At 26.6% G+C, this 19,968-nt stretch overlaps 1 protein-coding gene across 3 annotated transcripts in view; it reads right to left on the bottom strand.

The window, feature by feature from the left end:
• Positions 1-19,968, bottom strand: part of Tre1 (Trapped in endoderm 1) — a 195,986-nt gene that overhangs the window by 49,174 nt on the left and 126,844 nt on the right. The window lies entirely within an intron of this gene.

The following is a 19,968-nucleotide window of genomic DNA, read 5'->3' as shown; positions in this document are numbered from 1 at the left end:
TTGAGTTGTTATTGCTAAGGGCATTTAAAAACTGATTGAGAAAATGGTGAGAGCAAGCAATATTATTAGCACATGTTGATGATTCAAACCACTACAAAAGCAGTGATTTCATTCATATAGAACAAAAGCGAATCAACTCATGTACATCTCTGGTATGTAATCTTACTTCTATTTTGTGGGCTACACACTTTTGAGGGTTTGTTCTTTGTAGTTTAAATGTCTTTATTATTATTTATTAATTTAATTGGTTATTGTCTGATCACATTAATATTAGTTAATTTTTAAAATATATATCGATTTTTTTAATTTTATTATTATTATTTTTTATGTATAAACAATTTGTAAGTAGTAAAATTGGAAGCGATTATGCTTGAAAATTATCATTTCAAAATGGTTTGCTTCGGAAAAGTTTGAGTTTTTTTAATTATAAAAAATTCATTAAATGTATCAAAAACACTCATATTTGTTTTCAGTGCAATTTCGATTTATAAGAGATTTTGTTATCGAAAGATTTTGTAAATTCACAGGGAGCACCAATACTTGATACGCAAGCAACTTCTACACATTCATCCAGCCAATCAGAAAATTTTGATAGAAATTTTGCATTTGAGTACCAAACACTTTTCAGTTTTATATCAACTGATTTTATAAAATTTTCAATTTTACATATATCACTTTTGTCCACTTTATTTTTATGTGCAGTTTCAACATATTCCAATAAGAGGTTGACTTTATCTTGAAAAGGAGCTGACGAGTGTTCAAATAAAATGGAGCACAACGTATTTTTTTTAATGCGATCGCCATGCTTAGATAATTACAAATAATGACAAACAGATATAAACTGCGCTTATATATTGTTACGTTTTAACCTTTTCAAAACGTTAGTTTAGTTCCTTTAAAGAAACCGGATACTTTTGATTGCAAATAAAAGCCGTTTAGTAGTTTATAAATTGTAACAACTCTTTATTTATTCAAAATGTAGAACAACAACAGAATTAAATAGCCACTCAATGTTTTTTATACACGTTTATAAATTCTCAGAAATACAGACACAATTTATAATGTACACGAATTTACTTGAAAAAACACAACACACTTTAAGGCACTCAGTTGATGTTTATTCGAAAAGCGTCTCTGATAAACTCACTCACGACTGCAACCTCTGCCACTATTTATAACACTGCATAACCATCTAGAAAGCTATATTTCTACAATGTTCTTTAACTGAATATTCGAATTCGAATACAGCGTTGCCAACTTACGATCAATGGTCAACTGAAAGCTTTTATTTAATAATGCCCACAGATATGTTACAGTTTGCTATTACAGAACTGTTATTTGAAAGCATTATGCTACTTTTAAATCATACTTTTAAATCATACCTTAAGTACAATTTCGTAACAATATTCATTTTAGGTACTCAAATCAAAATATTTTTCAAATGGTTTATGACCTATTAGGTAGGTCAAACGTTTCCTTACAGGTAGTTTTTTAAAGTGACCTATTGAGGTAAAAAACATGACCATTTTAAATAATACCTACGACAATTTTCAAATATAGGTATAAAATTTAAGGATTGATCGTATAAAAGTATGTATGTTTGCGCCTACCTAACAACCTTTTTATGACTGAAAATAACAGTGTATAACAATATTTTCTTGTGTATAACAATATTTTCTATAGAAAATCTTGTGTATAACAATATTTTCTATAGAAAATCTTGTGTATAACAATATTTTCTATAGAAAATCTTGTGTATAACAATATTTTCTATAGAAAATCTTGTGTATAACAATATTTTCTATAGAAAATCTTGTGTATAACAATATTTTCTATAGAAAATCTTGTGTATAACAATATTTTCTATAGAAAATCTTGTGTATAACAATATTTTCTATAGAAAATCTTGTGTATAACAATATTTTCTATAGAAAATCTTGTGTATAACAATATTTTCTATAGAAAATCTTGTGTATAACAATATTTTCTATAGAAAATCTTGTGTATAACAATATTTTCTATAGAAAATCTTGTGTATAACAATATTTTCTATAGAAAATCTTGTGTATAACAATATTTTCTATAGAAAATCTTGTGTATAACAATATTTTCTATAGAAAATCTTGTGTATAACAATATTTTCTATAGAAAATCTTGTGTATAACAATATTTTCTATAGAAAATCTTGTGTATAACAATATTTTCTATAGAAAATCTTGTGTATAACAATATTTTCTGTAGAAAATCTTAAGTAGGTATAACTATATTTTCTGTTGAAAATCTTTAGTGTAACATTTGTCTATAGGAAATAAAATAATTTTCTATCGAAAATCTTGTCTATAACTATATTTTCTGTAGAATAGGACATCTTGTGTATAACAATATTCTCTATAGATAATCTTGTGTATAACAATATTTTCTGTAGAAAATCTTAAGTAGGTATAACTATATTTTCTGTTGAAAATCTTGAGTGTAACATTTTTCTATAGGAAATAAAATATCTTTCTGTAGAAAATCTTGTCTATAACTATATTTTTTGGACATGTTGTGTATAACAGTATTTTCTATAGAAAATCGTATGAAAAACACTTTGTATAGACAATTTTGTGATAACAGACGACTGTTTACAACATAAAGCAACTGTAATATGAAAATATTAAAATTTTAAGTACTCTGGTGATGAAGAAAGTAATTTTTTAGTACAGTAATTTTGACTTACCTGCACAACCAACGATATTTTGTGCAGGTAAGATAAAAATGCAGTTAACCTTAATACAAAATCTTGTGTATAACAATATTTTCTATAGAAAATCTTGTGTATAACAATATTTTCTATAGAAAATCTCTATAGATAATCTTGTGTATAACAATATTTTCTGTAGAAAATCTTAAGTAGGTATAACTATATTTTCTGTTGAAAATCTTGAGTGTAACATTTTTCTATAGGAAATAAAATATCTTTCTGTAGAAAATCTTGTCTATAACTATATTTTTTGGACATGTTGTGTATAACAGTATTTTCTATAGAAAATCGTATGAAAAACAGCATTTTCTTTAAAAATCTTTTTTATTATAACAGCATTTTCTATAGGAAATCTCGTATTCAACAGCACTTTGTATAGACAATTTTGTGATAACAGACGACTGTTTACAACATAAAGCAACTGTAATATGAAAATATTAAAATTTTAAGTACTCTGGTGATAAAGAAAGTAATTTTTTAGTACAGTAATTTTGACTTACCTGCACAACCAACGATATTTTGTGCAGGTAAGATAAAAATGCAGTTAACCTTAATACAAAATCTTGTGTATAACAATATTTTCTATAGAAAATCTTGTGTATAACAATATTTTCTATAGAAAATCTTGTGAATAACAATATTTTCTATAGAAAATCTTGTGTATAACAATATTTTCTATAGAAAATCTTGTGTATAACAATATTTTCTATAGAAAATCTTGTGTATAACAATATTTTCTATAGAAAATCTTGTGTATAACAATATTTTCTATAGAAAATCTTGTGTATAACAATATTTTCTATAGAAAATCTTGTGTATAACAATATTTTCTATAGAAAATCTTGTGTATAACAATATTTTCTATAGAAAATCTTGTGTATAACAATATTTTCTATAGAAAATCTTGTGTATAACAATATTTTCTATAGAAAATCTTGTGTATAACAATATTTTCTATAGAAAATCTTGTGTATAACAATATTTTCTATAGAAAATCTTGTGTATAACAGTATTTTCTATAGAAAATCTTGTGTATAACAATATTTTCTATAGAAAATCTTGTGTATAACAATATTTTCTATAGAAAATCTTGTGTATAACAATATTTTCTATAGAAAATCTTGTGTATAACAATATTTTCTATAGAAAATCTTGTGTATAACAATATTTTCTATAGAAAATCTTGTGTATAACAATATTTTCTATAGAAAATCTTGTGTATAACAATATTTTCTATAGAAAATCTTGTGTATAACAATATTTTCTGTAGAAAATCTTAAGTAGGTATAACTATATTTTCTGTTGAAAATCTTGAGTGTAACATTTGTCTATAGGAAATAAAATAATTTTCTATCGAAAATCTTGTCTATAACTATATTTTCTGTAGAATAGGACATCTTGTGTATAACAATATTCTCTATAGATAATCTTGTGTATAACAATATTTTCTGTAGAAAATCTTAAGTAGGTATAACTATATTTTCTGTTGAAAATCTTGAGTGTAACATTTTTCTATAGGAAATAAAATATCTTTCTGTAGAAAATCTTGTCTATAACTATATTTTTTGACTTACCTGCACAACCAACGATATTTTGTGCAGGTAAGATAAAAATGCAGTTAACCTTAATACACTTACGTGCTCATTGATGCTGGTAAGTGCATTTAAGTTTACTGCCCAAAAAGCAGCTAACGGCAAATAATTTACATGAAGCTTTGTGATTTTTCCGTCTAAACATAACGACAAATTTGTTATTTTAGCTACGTTTCAAATTATTAAGAAGTTGCAAACTTTTTTCCTTATTTTGTTTTGATTTAATTTTGTATTAGGCAGATAAAAGAAATTTTTTTCATGAAAACCAGTTATAGCTTCCAAAAGTATTATGCACTTATGTTAAATGTGCAGGTATGAACAATGCACTTAAATTAACGAATTTATATGGAGTTTGGTAAATAAATATACAAAGCACAAGTTTTGTGCTAGAGTTGGGTTTATTAGCTCAGTGAAGTGACCGCTCTTTTCAGCTCACTGAAATGAACTAGGTCGCTCTTTTAGCTCATTAGCTAAGTATGTTATATAATGACCATTTCATTTTGAGAATTGCTTGTAGTGAATTAAACCAATTATTTCTGTTGTTAGTTGTAAAAACACACAGTCTTTTGACAATTAGAGATTTATGCGTGAAATAATTGATTAAAATTTTAAAAAATCAAATTGTATTTTATTTAAACTAATATTTTTGCGGAAAAAAGAGTTAATTTTTTATTATTTCTAATTTCCGATGCTAACTAATGTTTAGACAATATTTGTTAAGCAGAACAATCACTAACTATAAGGTATTCTTTTACCACAACTTATATATATATATGATCAACAAAATTTCTACTAAAAATACGAAAGAAAAATAGTTTTGTGATACAATTTGTATAAAAATATTTTCAACATTAACTTAATTATTTTATGATATAACAATATATAAATAGAATTTCTGAATTTAAGGAATAAGATTTTATTGTTTTACGAAATAAAAAATAACGTAAAACTGTCATTCCAAAAAACAGCGATAACCCACGATAGGTCGCTCATGGCAGCTGACAAATGTTTTGTTGATGTAGCAGTATAGTAAAAAAGTGCATAAAGCTACGTATACACGGTTGTCATATTCTTACAATATTGTCAGAACATGCTCATAAAATGGTTAACACAACCATGAGAACTTATGTTGAAACATATGGGTGTTAACCATTTATTGAACATTTTCTGACAATATTGTAAGAATATGACAACCGTGTATACGTAGCTTAAGATATATGTTTTCTAAAAAAAGTGATTGAAATAAAATTGCTAATTTAATTATGAATATCAGTACTTTGTATCTTTTTAATTATGTTTTTTGGTAGATATAATCCCACTAATGTATTTTTGAAATAGTATTTTTTTACTAATTACATACTTTCAATTACAATTATTATTTTAACAATAACAATTATGTATTTCCCTTTTTCATTATTATTTTATGAAATATACATGTACTTACAAACTGTAGCAATACTCTTTCTTTATTTCATTCTACATCACCATACCATAAATAAATTCACACTCATTCAATAGCACACATAAAAAAATAACTCTAATAATTCTTGAAACAGTTCATACACTGAAAGAAAAACCCTTCGTAACCCCAATGAAACTTTTACGTTAACCTGTTTACGTTAATGCAATGAAAAGTTTCGTTAATGATATGAAATTTTACGTTGTATTTACGAAAATTACGTTAATATTACTATTCAGGCAAAATGAGTATTTTTTGGCATTTCGTAGAGTCATTGATGATACGAAACTTTTTACGTTAATATTACGTAAAACTTTAACGTGAGATTCAATGTATAAATTGAATAACGAATGTGTCCCAAATTAATTTTTTGGAATAAAAAAGGTTTAATTGGCAAATCCTAATTGTTTTTGTGTAAATATAGTAATATTTGTATGAAATACAGCACCCCTTAAAAATTCAATGAAACATTTACGTAGCCATAATGAATTTTTTGTTTTCCATTTTTTTGGATTAAATATTGAAAAATAAAAAAAATAAATTATAAAAACAAAATTATATATAAAGGAATCGAATTAATGTAGTTTTTAATATTTAAATTGCTTAGTTCTTGTTATTTTGCTAATATAACAAATTGTCATTAATGAGACGAAAAACGCCAAAAATTATGCCATTTTACATTAATATTTTAAACAAGTTTTTTAACAATCACGTAATTATGACGAACGTTTAATGAAAAAATGTCATTAAATTAATGAACTTGTAATCCATGCAACGTAATGTGTCATTGCATTTCTTTGCAAACAAATCATAACGGGACTTTATGGCAAACATATTTTTAATGAAAATTTGTAGTAAATACAATGATTTTATCATTAGTTTAACGTAATGTGTCATTCAATAAAAAAAAAATTAAGTATTTAATATAATAATAGTAAATACAACGATTCGGTATCAATACAACGTAAAGTTGCGTTGTATTGAAAGTTTCTTAAAGAAATAACGGGACACATGAGAATGTTGATGCTGATGGACACAAAAAAAAAATAAAATAGAGTTGGAACATAATGTGGCACGTTTAAAAAAAATACAACAACATAAATTGCATCATCTTCTGTTTTTGAGAGTTTCTTTTTATTTAATTTTAGTTTATTTTAAACAGTCAACAAGTGAAGAGTTGTTGTGTTAAAAATATAATTGATTTATTTGTTGTTTATAAAAAGTTGAAATTGTGATCAAAATCTAATTTGGTAATAAATAATTTGAAGTGTTTTTTGTGCAAAAATGGATTGAGGAGGATTTATTTCAATCAATTGAGGAAGTGGTTTTCGATTCAAGTGGATCAATGACTCATAAGAAAGGTAAGCTATTATTAATACATCAAAAGGAAAATTTATGATACCCATTAAAGAATACGTTTAAATTTTATTTTTAGATGAAGAAACTCAAAAAACACGTTACAATATCTACTAACTTCTTGGGGCCTAAATCACCTCATAAACTTTTTTCAAGGTAAACATTATTAATAATTATATAAAAATTTAAACAAACTATTAAAATATTTTTTTTTAGAATAAAACATCACAATTTCCATAATGTCTGCTAATGACTTATTTGAAATTACTCAGCAAATGAAAATTGGCGACAAGATCGTTTTTAAGTATAATTTAGAAAAGTGGAGGGCGGAGAAAAATATGTCTCAACAAATTTTGAGTGACTCTCAGAAATCCAAAAACGTTTCATCATCATTTTTCACTATCTCAGTCTTCCTGCAGCGAACATTTTTTTTACTGATATTCAATTATTTTTCATTTTAGCGGTATTCACAATGTAGAGTACTTGGCCTGGTAATGTAGTAAAAGAGCTCAATATCAAAAAAAATAAAAACGAAATACATTAGAAATTGAAATGTTTGTCAATAAATAGCTTTTCTGCTTTTTTACTAGGCCAAGTACTCTACACTGTGAATACCGCATATATTTTTTGTATTTATTTATACAAATGCGAAGTATGTATATTGAAATCGAATTTAAATATAAAAAGTATTTAAAAAGTATTAATACATATGTACATTTAGATTAAAATCCTAATAAATCGTAATTATAAATAACTTATTTTTGTTCATTATTATTATGAAAGGAATCGTTTTTGGAATGAAACCTTTTATTAAAATAATGATTAATATTGTTAATATAATGTCTTATAATCATTATATTTATGATATATTTCATTTCATTAATGAAGGAGCACATTCTATTTACGAAACAATGTAGGAAAATCAATGACAAAATTCATTTTTGAAATGTAAAAACATCGTTCCATTAATGTAGGATATAATTATATTAGTGAAGCAATGTCATTAAACCAATGTCAACAATATTTTCTATAGAAAATCTTGTGTATAACAATATTTTCTATAGAAAATAACAGTGTATAACAATATTTTCTATAGAAAATCTTGTGTATAACAATATTTTCTATAGAAAATCTTGTGTATAACAATATTTTCTATAGAAAATCTTGTGTATAACAATATTTTCTATAGAAAATCTTGTGTATAACAATATTTTCTATAGAAAATCTTGTGTATAACAATATTTTCTATAGAAAATCTTGTGTATAACAATATTTTCTATAGAAAATCTTGTGTATAACAATATTTTCTATAGAAAATCTTGTGTATAACAATATTTTCTATAGAAAATCTTGTGTATAACAATATTTTCTATAGAAAATCTTGTGTATAACAATATTTTCTATAGAAAATCTTGTGTATAACAATATTTTCTGTAGAAAATCTTAAGTAGGTATAACTATATTTTCTGTTGAAAATCTTGAGTGTAACATTTGTCTATAGGAAATAAAATAATTTTCTATCGAAAATCTTGTCTATAACTATATTTTCTGTAGAATAGGACATCTTATGTATAACAATATTCTCTATAGATAATCTTGTGTATAACAATATTTTCTGTAGAAAATCTTAAGTAGGTATAACTATATTTTCTGTTGAAAATCTTGAGTGTAACATTTTTCTATAGGAAATAAAATATCTTTCTGTAGAAAATCTTGTCTATAACTATATTTTTTGGACATGTTGTGTATAACAGTATTTTCTATAGAAAATCGTATGAAAAACAGCATTTTCTTTAAAAATCTTTTTTATTATAACAGCATTTTCTATAGGAAATCTCGTATTCAACAGCACTTTGTATAGACAATTTTGTGATAACAGACGACTGTTTACAACATAAAGCAACTGTAATATGAAAATATTAAAATTTTAAGTACTCTGGTGATAAAGAAAGTAATTTTTTAGTACAGTAATTTTGACTTACCTGCACAACCAACGATATTTTGTGCAGGTAAGATAAAAATGCAGTTAACCTTAATACAAAATCTTGTGTATAACAATATTTTCTATAGAAAATCTTGTGTATAACAATATTTTCTATAGAAAATCTTGTGAATAACAATATTTTCTATAGAAAATCTTGTGTATAACAATATTTTCTATAGAAAATCTTGTGTATAACAATATTTTCTATAGAAAATCTTGTGTATAACAATATTTTCTATAGAAAATCTTGTGTATAACAATATTTTCTATAGAAAATCTTGTGTATAACAATATTTTCTATAGAAAATCTTGTGTATAACAATATTTTCTATAGAAAATCTTGTGTATAACAATATTTTCTATAGAAAATCTTGTGTATAACAATATTTTCTATAGAAAATCTTGTGTATAACAATATTTTCTATAGAAAATCTTGTGTATAACAATATTTTCTATAGAAAATCTTGTGTATAACAGTATTTTCTATAGAAAATCTTGTGTATAACAATATTTTCTATAGAAAATCTTGTGTATAACAATATTTTCTATAGAAAATCTTGTGTATAACAATATTTTCTATAGAAAATCTTGTGTATAACAATATTTTCTATAGAAAATCTTGTGTATAACAATATTTTCTATAGAAAATCTTGTGTATAACAATATTTTCTATAGAAAATCTTGTGTATAACAATATTTTCTATAGAAAATCTTGTGTATAACAATATTTTCTGTAGAAAATCTTAAGTAGGTATAACTATATTTTCTGTTGAAAATCTTGAGTGTAACATTTGTCTATAGGAAATAAAATAATTTTCTATCGAAAATCTTGTCTATAACTATATTTTCTGTAGAATAGGACATCTTGTGTATAATAATATTCTCTATAGATAATCTTGTGTATAACAATATTTTCTGTAGAAAATCTTAAGTAGGTATAACTATATTTTCTGTTGAAAATCTTGAGTGTAACATTTTTCTATAGGAAATAAAATATCTTTCTGTAGAAAATCTTGTCTATAACTATATTTTTTGACTTACCTGCACAACCAACGATATTTTGTGCAGGTAAGATAAAAATGCAGTTAACCTTAATACACTTACGTGCTCATTGATGCTGGTAAGTGCATTTAAGTTTACTGCCCAAAAAGCAGCTAACGGCAAATAATTTACATGAAGCTTTGTGATTTTTCCGTCTAAACATAACGACAAATTTGTTATTTTAGCTACGTTTCAAATTATTAAGAAGTTGCAAACTTTTTTCCTTATTTTGTTTTGATTTAATTTTGTATTAGGCAGATAAAAGAAATTTTTTTCATGAAAACCAGTTATAGCTTCCAAAAGTATTATGCACTTATGTTAAATGTGCAGGTATGAACAATGCACTTAAATTAACGAATTTATATGGAGTTTGGTAAATAAATATACAAAGCACAAGTTTTGTGCTAGAGTTGGGTTTATTAGCTCAGTGAAGTGACCGCTCTTTTCAGCTCACTGAAATGAACTAGGTCGCTCTTTTAGCTCATTAGCTAAGTATGTTATATAATGACCATTTCATTTTGAGAATTGCTTGTAGTGAATTAAACCAATTATTTCTGTTGTTAGTTGTAAAAACACACAGTCTTTTGACAATTAGAGATTTATGCGTGAAATAATTGATTAAAATTTTAAAAAATCAAATTGTATTTTATTTAAACTAATATTTTTGCGGAAAAAAGAGTTAATTTTTTATTATTTCTAATTTCCGATGCTAACTAATGTTTAGACAATATTTGTTAAGCAGAACAATCACTAACTATAAGGTATTCTTTTACCACAACTTATATATATATATGATCAACAAAATTTCTACTAAAAATACGAAAGAAAAATAGTTTTGTGATACAATTTGTATAAAAATATTTTCAACATTAACTTAATTATTTTATGATATAACAATATATAAATAGAATTTCTGAATTTAAGGAATAAGATTTTATTGTTTTACGAAATAAAAAATAACGTAAAACTGTCATTCCAAAAAACAGCGATAACCCACGATAGGTCGCTCATGGCAGCTGACAAATGTTTTGTTGATGTAGCAGTATAGTAAAAAAGTGCATAAAGCTACGTATACACGGTTGTCATATTCTTACAATATTGTCAGAACATGCTCATAAAATGGTTAACACAACCATGAGAACTTATGTTGAAACATATGGGTGTTAACCATTTATTGAACATTTTCTGACAATATTGTAAGAATATGACAACCGTGTATACGTAGCTTAAGATATATGTTTTCTAAAAAAAGTGATTGAAATAAAATTGCTAATTTAATTATGAATATCAGTACTTTGTATCTTTTTAATTATGTTTTTTGGTAGATATAATCCCACTAATGTATTTTTGAAATAGTATTTTTTTACTAATTACATACTTTCAATTACAATTATTATTTTAACAATAACAATTATGTATTTCCCTTTTTCATTATTATTTTATGAAATATACATGTACTTACAAACTGTAGCAATACTCTTTCTTTATTTCATTCTACATCACCATACCATAAATAAATTCACACTCATTCAATAGCACACATAAAAAAATAACTCTAATAATTCTTGAAACAGTTCATACACTGAAAGAAAAACCCTTCGTAACCCCAATGAAACTTTTACGTTAACCTGTTTACGTTAATGCAATGAAAAGTTTCGTTAATGATATGAAATTTTACGTTGTATTTACGAAAATTACGTTAATATTACTATTCAGGCAAAATGAGTATTTTTTGGCATTTCGTAGAGTCATTGATGCTACGAAACTTTTTACGTTAATATTACGTAAAACTTTAACGTGAGATTCAATGTATAAATTGAATAACGAATGTGTCCCAAATTAATTTTTTGGAATAAAAAAGGTTTAATTGGCAAATCCTAATTGTTTTTGTGTAAATATAGTAATATTTGTATGAAATACAGCACCCCTTAAAAATTCAATGAAACATTTACGTAGCCATAATGAATTTTTTGTTTTCCATTTTTTTGGATTAAATATTGAAAAATAAAAAAAATAAATTATAAAAACAAAATTATATATAAAGGAATCGAATTAATGTAGTTTTTAATATTTAAATTGCTTAGTTCTTGTTATTTTGCTAATATAACAAATTGTCATTAATGAGACGAAAAACGCCAAAAATTATGCCATTTTACATTAATATTTTAAACAAGTTTTTTAACAATCACGTAATTATGACGAACGTTTAATGAAAAAATGTCATTAAATTAATGAACTTGTAATCCATGCAACGTAATGTGTCATTGCATTTCTTTGCAAACAAATCATAACGGGACTTTATGGCAAACATATTTTTAATGAAAATTTGTAGTAAATACAATGATTTTATCATTAGTTTAACGTAATGTGTCATTCAATAAAAAAAAAATTAAGTATTTAATATAATAATAGTAAATACAACGATTCGGTATCAATACAACGTAAAGTTGCGTTGTATTGAAAGTTTCTTAAAGAAATAACGGGACACATGAGAATGTTGATGCTGATGGACACAAAAAAAAAATAAAATAGAGTTGGAACATAATGTGGCACGTTTAAAAAAAATACAACAACATAAATTGCATCATCTTCTGTTTTTGAGAGTTTCTTTTTATTTAATTTTAGTTTATTTTAAACAGTCAACAAGTGAAGAGTTGTTGTGTTAAAAATATAATTGATTTATTTGTTGTTTATAAAAAGTTGAAATTGTGATCAAAATCTAATTTGGTAATAAATAATTTGAAGTGTTTTTTGTGCAAAAATGGATTGAGGAGGATTTAAGGAGTGAGATCGAAAAATTCTTAACACACGTTTTTCATTACATTTTTTAACCCAAGTATTATTTGAATTTTTTTTTGATCAAGTTACCTTTGAAAAACATGTCAGTTATTATGTGTAATGTCAATTATATTAATTTTTTTGTTAATCTGATTAAAATGAGTGACCAGAAAAAAGTGCGTACTGAAATTATTAAATATTTTCAACAAAACCCAACTTGGTCTTACAAAAAGTTGGCCAAGCATACAAAGGTCTGCCGTCAAACTGTTTCCAATGTTATTAAACAGTACCGGGAGAACTTGTCAGTTGATAGAAAACCTGGTTCAGGTAGAAGGAATGGTCCACATGATGTTTCTAAAGCCAAAAAAATAGAACGCATTTTCAAAAGAGCTCCCAACACATCCGGTAGGAAAGCAGCCCGGTTAGCTCAGTGCTCGGACTATTTGGTACGAAAAGTTAAAGCTAATGCAGGTTTAAAAACATACAAGGCTCAAAAAGTTCCTGACAGGAACGCTACTAAAAATTTAGAGGCCAAAAACAGAGCACGGAAATTGAAGTCAAGTTTTATAAAAAAATATTCTTGCTGCATAATGGATGACGAAACGTATGTTCTGGCAGATTTTTCGCAACTTCCAGGTCAAAAATTTTATGTTGCTGATGCTCGAGGGAATGTTGAAGAAAAGTTTAGGACCCAAAAGCAGACAAAATTTCCCAGAAAGTTCTTGGTATGGCAAGCAATATGCAGTTGCGGCAAAAGAAGCCACTCATTTGTTACAACGGGCTCTATAAATACCGAAATTTACATCAAGGAATGTTTACAAAAAAGGCTGCTTCCATTCATAAGACTTCATAATGTGTCCACTTATTTTTGGCCTGACTTGGCATCCTGTCACTATGGCAAACAAGCCCTTGAGTGGTACAAGAACAATAATGTGGTATTTGTACCAAGAGAGGCAAATCCTCCAAACTGCCCGGAGCTAAGGCCAGTGGAGAGATATTGGGCTCTTGTTAAAAGAGAATTGAAGAGTACAAAAAAGGTGTCCAAAAGTGTGGTAGATTTTAAACGGAGATGGACTACATGTTCGAGCAAAGTGACAGAAAGCACTATAAAAACGTTAATGGAAGGGTTTCCGAAAAAGGTTCAAAATTTCATCACTAGTGATTAAAACTATAAAAATAATTTTTTTTGTAAATTGTAATAATAATTTCAATCAAATAAAAAAAAAATTAAAGCTGTAAGTTTAGTGGTTTCTTTTTTATAAACATATATGTATGTTAAGAATTTTTCGATCTCACTCCTTATTTCAATCAATTGAGGAAGTGGTTTTCGATTCAAGTGGATCAATGACTCATAAGAAAGGTAAGCTATTATTAATACATCAAAAGGAAAATTTATGATACCCATTAAAGAATACGTTTAAATTTTATTTTTAGATGAAGAAACTCAAAAAACACGTTACAATATCTACTAACTTCTTGGGGCCTAAATCACCTCATAAACTTTTTTCAAGGTAAACATTATTAATAATTATATAAAAATTTAAACAAACTATTAAAATATTTTTTTTTAGAATAAAACATCACAATTTCCATAATGTCTGCTAATGACTTATTTGAAATTACTCAGCAAATGAAAATTGGCGACAAGATCGTTTTTAAGTATAATTTAGAAAAGTGGAGGGCGGAGAAAAATATGTCTCAACAAATTTTGAGTGACTCTCAGAAATCCAAAAACGTTTCATCATCATTTTTCACTATCTCAGTCTTCCTGCAGCGAACATTTTTTTTACTGATATTCAATTATTTTTCATTTTAGCGGTATTCACAATGTAGAGTACTTGGCCTGGTAATGTAGTAAAAGAGCTCAATATCAAAAAAAATAAAAACGAAATACATTAGAAATTGAAATGTTTGTCAATAAATAGCTTTTCTGCTTTTTTACTAGGCCAAGTACTCTACACTGTGAATACCGCATATATTTTTTGTATTTATTTATACAAATGCGAAGTATGTATATTGAAATCGAATTTAAATATAAAAAGTATTTAAAAAGTATTAATACATATGTACATTTAGATTAAAATCCTAATAAATCGTAATTATAAATAACTTATTTTTGTTCATTATTATTATGAAAGGAATCGTTTTTGGAATGAAACCTTTTATTAAAATAATGATTAATATTGTTAATATAATGTCTTATAATCATTATATTTATGATATATTTCATTTCATTAATGAAGGAGCACATTCTATTTACGAAACAATGTAGGAAAATCAATGACAAAATTCATTTTTGAAATGTAAAAACATCGTTCCATTAATGTAGGATATAATTATATTAGTGAAGCAATGTCATTAAACCAATGTCAACATTCATTGCATATATGATAAAGTTTCTTAACATCAATGAAACATGTCGTTATACTATTAATGCAAAATCGTTAAATTAATGATTTTTTTCATATTAGTATTGAAAGAGATTCATTAATTTAATGAAACCCTTTCATTATATTGACGAAATTGTATCATTGGTTTAATGATATTTGACATTGTAAACACGTATGGTGACGTTATTTATATATTCTATATTAATGACATTATTTCATTATATTTACGAAAATTTTGAGATTAATGAAACATTTTTCGTTAATGCAATGACACCGGTAATCGGACTGATTTCAAGAACAAAATCATTAATATAACGTAGAAAAACGTTGTATTTACGAAGTTTTTTCTTTCAGTGTCAAACGTTGTATCATATCAAAGCAAAAATATATACGCGGCAGCATACGATCATATACATACATAACAAACCTACATTCGAATGATCGTTTTATTTTTGTAAGACACAATACTCACTCACTTTTCAATGTCAGTGAGCGAAAGAATGTTACAGAATTGACCAAAGTAAATTAATAAAGTAGCGACAGTACTACAACAAATACAACATTTACAAAAACCACAAGCAATTTTGTTTTTGGTTTAAGGTCTGAGCTGTCAAAGTTGCCTGTTGTTGTTTTTGCTTTTGGGCTTGTTGTATTTTTCGCCACAACAACCACAAGTGAATTGACAGTTCAGACCAAAGTAAAAAAAATAGTCAGCTGTTCTACTGAGTCTACTTTATTAATTTACTTTGGAATTGACGAGTAAAGTGAAACATGTGAAACATTGAAGTTGACAAATGAATGTGCTTGTGCAGCTCTTTCATGAGTACTGAAAGAAACATGAGCATAAAACCGCTTAGTTGAAAACGCTCAGTGCTGAGCTGAAAACGCTCAGTATGATGAATGATTCACTTCGCTCAGTTGAGTGAATAGTTCAATTGCACTAGGTCATTCATGAGCTACATAACTCTATTTTGTGCACTTATATACAAAATGCTCTTAAGTGAAAGGCAGGTAAGTCAAAACTACTGTACTATTTTAATACGGAACAAAAATATAATTTTCCATCCCTGTATATAAGATTTAAAGAAAAGAAAATCTTAAAATAGGAGAACACATATGGAACCGTAACAGCAAATCCAATATAGAATCGTTTACATAATCTGTTGAAATTTCATAAAATTTTATAGAAATTGCAAACGGAATGAGAAACTTACATATATGTATGTATATAGCCTTGCCACTTATGTTTAAAGGTATTAAAAGAATTAAACACAACAATCGAACAAAAAGCTTTTTCTGAAATGTTTGTTATTTACTTTCATGGTTAACAACGGCTAAACAAAATAGAATAACAATATGGGAGTCAAGGCGAATTGTTTAGACAAGTGAACTGTCAATTCACTTGTGGTTGTTGTGGCGAAAAAAACAACAAACCCAAAAGCAAAAACAACAAGAGGCAACTTTGACAGTTCAATTATCTTTTGATAAAAACAAAGTACCTGTACATGTTTTAGTTCTCGCGTCACCTTCTTTAGATTAGCCTTGATGGGAGTGGTTGCGTTGTTCAATTATTTGTTGACAATAGCAACAAACAACAACAAGATGAAATAAGCACAAACGCAACGTGCTCAAACAACGTGGTTGTTGTTTTTGTCCAATATGTGTTCTGTGCAGTGTTACCATATGTCAAGTTTTCCTTTTTTTCAATGTTTTTGAGACGCAAAAATTTTTATTTTTTTTAAAAAAAAGTTTTTTTTAGAAAATTGATATCAATAAGTTGAACCGATAATTTCAAAATGATAGTTCCCAAATTCATTAACTAAATGGGGAGATTGATTTGAATATATTGAAAGTGTCTCCAGCACTAAATTCACATAAATTATCTCAGTTTGATTACATATATGTCCGACCCAGCAAAAACTTCGCTTACAAAGCCTACAATGTCTTTTTAATAATGTCTTTTTTAATAACTTACTTTTTAAGTAGTAAAGTCTAAAAAAACAAAATAAACAAACAAAACAAAAAACTGTTACTTTTTTCCAATTTGCCCATTTTTTTTATTGCATGTTTATTTTTAGAAAAACAGAAAAGAATATTGCATTACTGTGTGAAAACCATTATTTGATGCACAATGAAATAACTATGCAGTGGTGTAGTGAGCACAACGGCAGACTACCAAACAGAAGGTTGCAGGTTCGAATCAGGTCTGCGACTTATTTTTTTTTTTATTTTTTTGTGTAAATAAAAATTCTATAAATAACTCTACTAACAAAACAACTTATTTCTGGCCAAAATATAAAGGATTACTTTTGGGACATCGCGAACAAAAATAATGACTTCTTACAGTAGAAAAATAAGTAGTTGAATCGTCAAATTCCCCTTATTTTTCGGCTTATTTGTAAGAAAAGTTTTTGCTGGGGAATTGGGTTTTGTAATTTTATTTTAGTATGTATTTAAAAAAGTTTTTTTGTTGAAAAAAAGTTTTTTTTTAGAAATAAGTTTTCTTCAAAAAATATAAGGCAACACTGGTTCTGTGTACGAGTGAGAGAGTGGCTCTTTTGAGAACACATTATAAAATGCTCTCTCTATTTTCTTAGTGAACAGTGTTGCCACAACCTCAAGATATTTGTAACCAAGTTTGTTTAAAAAAATAACCAAAATGCTAAAAAAATAACCAAAACAAATTTATTGGGAACGTCATGTTTTTAACTTTTGTATATCACGTAAATAAAAAACTCAAATTTCTATTGCTGCAGTTAGATTTAAATTATCTAAAGAATTAATTTATAATAAAAATGTTTTTTAGGATGTAAAATAATACCCCGATTAATCAAATATTTCATTACATTTTTAATTAATTTTTCATTTTAATTAAAAACTATGTTCACTTGAATGTGAAGTGTTAAATTTTTATTTTTTTTATCGTTTTCGGAATATAACAGTTTAGTGAGAATAAAGCTAAAAGAGTCAAATTTCAACATTCTTGAAATATCAGACAAATATTCCAAAACATACACCAGAATTATTATACTCAAAAGAAACATATGTTTACGTAGTCCAGTTTAATGCTAAAAAAAAATTCATATTCTAAGCTACATTACCCAAAATTTATAAGAAAAATGCCAAAAAATAGGGTATGTAATGTGAATATAAAAACCGCGATATTTCGAAAACGCGAGCTGACTGGAAAAAAAACATGTTTAACATTGTACTGAGGGTTCATCAACTCGTACAAAACGTAGTTGAAATTTCCGTCACCAAAATTTCTTTTCCCCTGTGTAATTAAACCAATATTGTGAACTCATTTACATCCCTAAATCACAAAAATCGTAAATATCTTTTAAAATAATTATTTGTTCTCACATATTTTGATATCATTTCAAAATGCTTGAAATATAATTAGTTTATGAAATATTATACACCTACAACAAGGATTAACACAAACCGATGTAAAAACTTTTTTTTTGGAGTACACCTTATATTGGTGTATATATACGATATCGTTATAATATAAAAATAACCAAAATGAAAAATAAATACACATCCACACATCAGAAAAAAAAATACCCAATTTTGGTTATAAGTAACGAAAACGGCAACACTGTTAGTGAATAAGATTCAAGTCGAATTTATATAGCAGGTGGTGTTGATAGCACAGCTGGATGTTTGGATGTTTGAGCTGTCAATTATCCTGGTTTGTTGCGGCGAATGTTACAACAAATGTAAAAGTAACAAAAACAACAGGCAAACTTTGACAGCTTAAACCACATAAACAAAAACAAATAGCAAATAGCAAGTGGTTTTTGTAAATGTTGTACTTGTTGTAGAATCGACACCACCTGGTATATAAATTCGCCTTTAGATTTACAAAAAACAAACATACATACATATAAAGATTTGTTTGTATGTTATTTGGGACAGACGGACATGGCTATATCGATTCCGCTATCTATAACGATCCAGAATATACATATATACTTTATGGGGTCGCAAATGAAAAATGTAGAAATTACAAACGGAATGACAAACTTATATATACCCTTGCCACTCATGGTGAAGGGTTTAAAAAAGTACTATGAAGTATCCGCTTGAATTTTCACTCAATTAGGACCATATACGCTTAATTTCATATCCATTATAATAGAAAATTCAAAAAGTACCATTAGAATATTGAAAAAGTACCAAAAAGCAGCCACTTGTGGATTCCCACCCACTCGGGCCCATGTAACTTGGGGGTTACACGATCAAGTTTTGCCTTTCAAGTTTTAATACACTCACACTTTTTTACTAATACACTCACACTTTTAAGAATTGAAACGAACTTGCATTCAAGTTGGTGTTCAATTTTTCATTCAAGAAAACAGCTGATTACATTTTTATGTCCAATTTGTACTAAAATTGTTTTCAAGTTGCGTGCTGCCTACGTCACCGCTTTCAATTTTTATAAATTTTGACAAACAGTATATGTAAAAGACTATCAAGAAAAACTTGATCGTGTGGCTGCAGTGTAAGCTTTATTTCATGTTTCTAGGTTCATTGGTGAAGAAATTACAAAAAGTACCATTCGAATAAAGAAAAAGTACCAAAAAGTCTCCCCCTAGAATTCTCACTCACTTACGACCATA

This window comes from Calliphora vicina, chromosome 4 (assembly GCF_958450345.1).
Source record: "Calliphora vicina chromosome 4, idCalVici1.1, whole genome shotgun sequence".
Lineage (NCBI taxonomy): Eukaryota > Metazoa > Arthropoda > Insecta > Diptera > Calliphoridae > Calliphora > Calliphora vicina.
The sequence above is the reverse complement of the archived record's forward strand: the minus strand, read 5'-3'. Positions and strand labels throughout refer to the sequence as shown.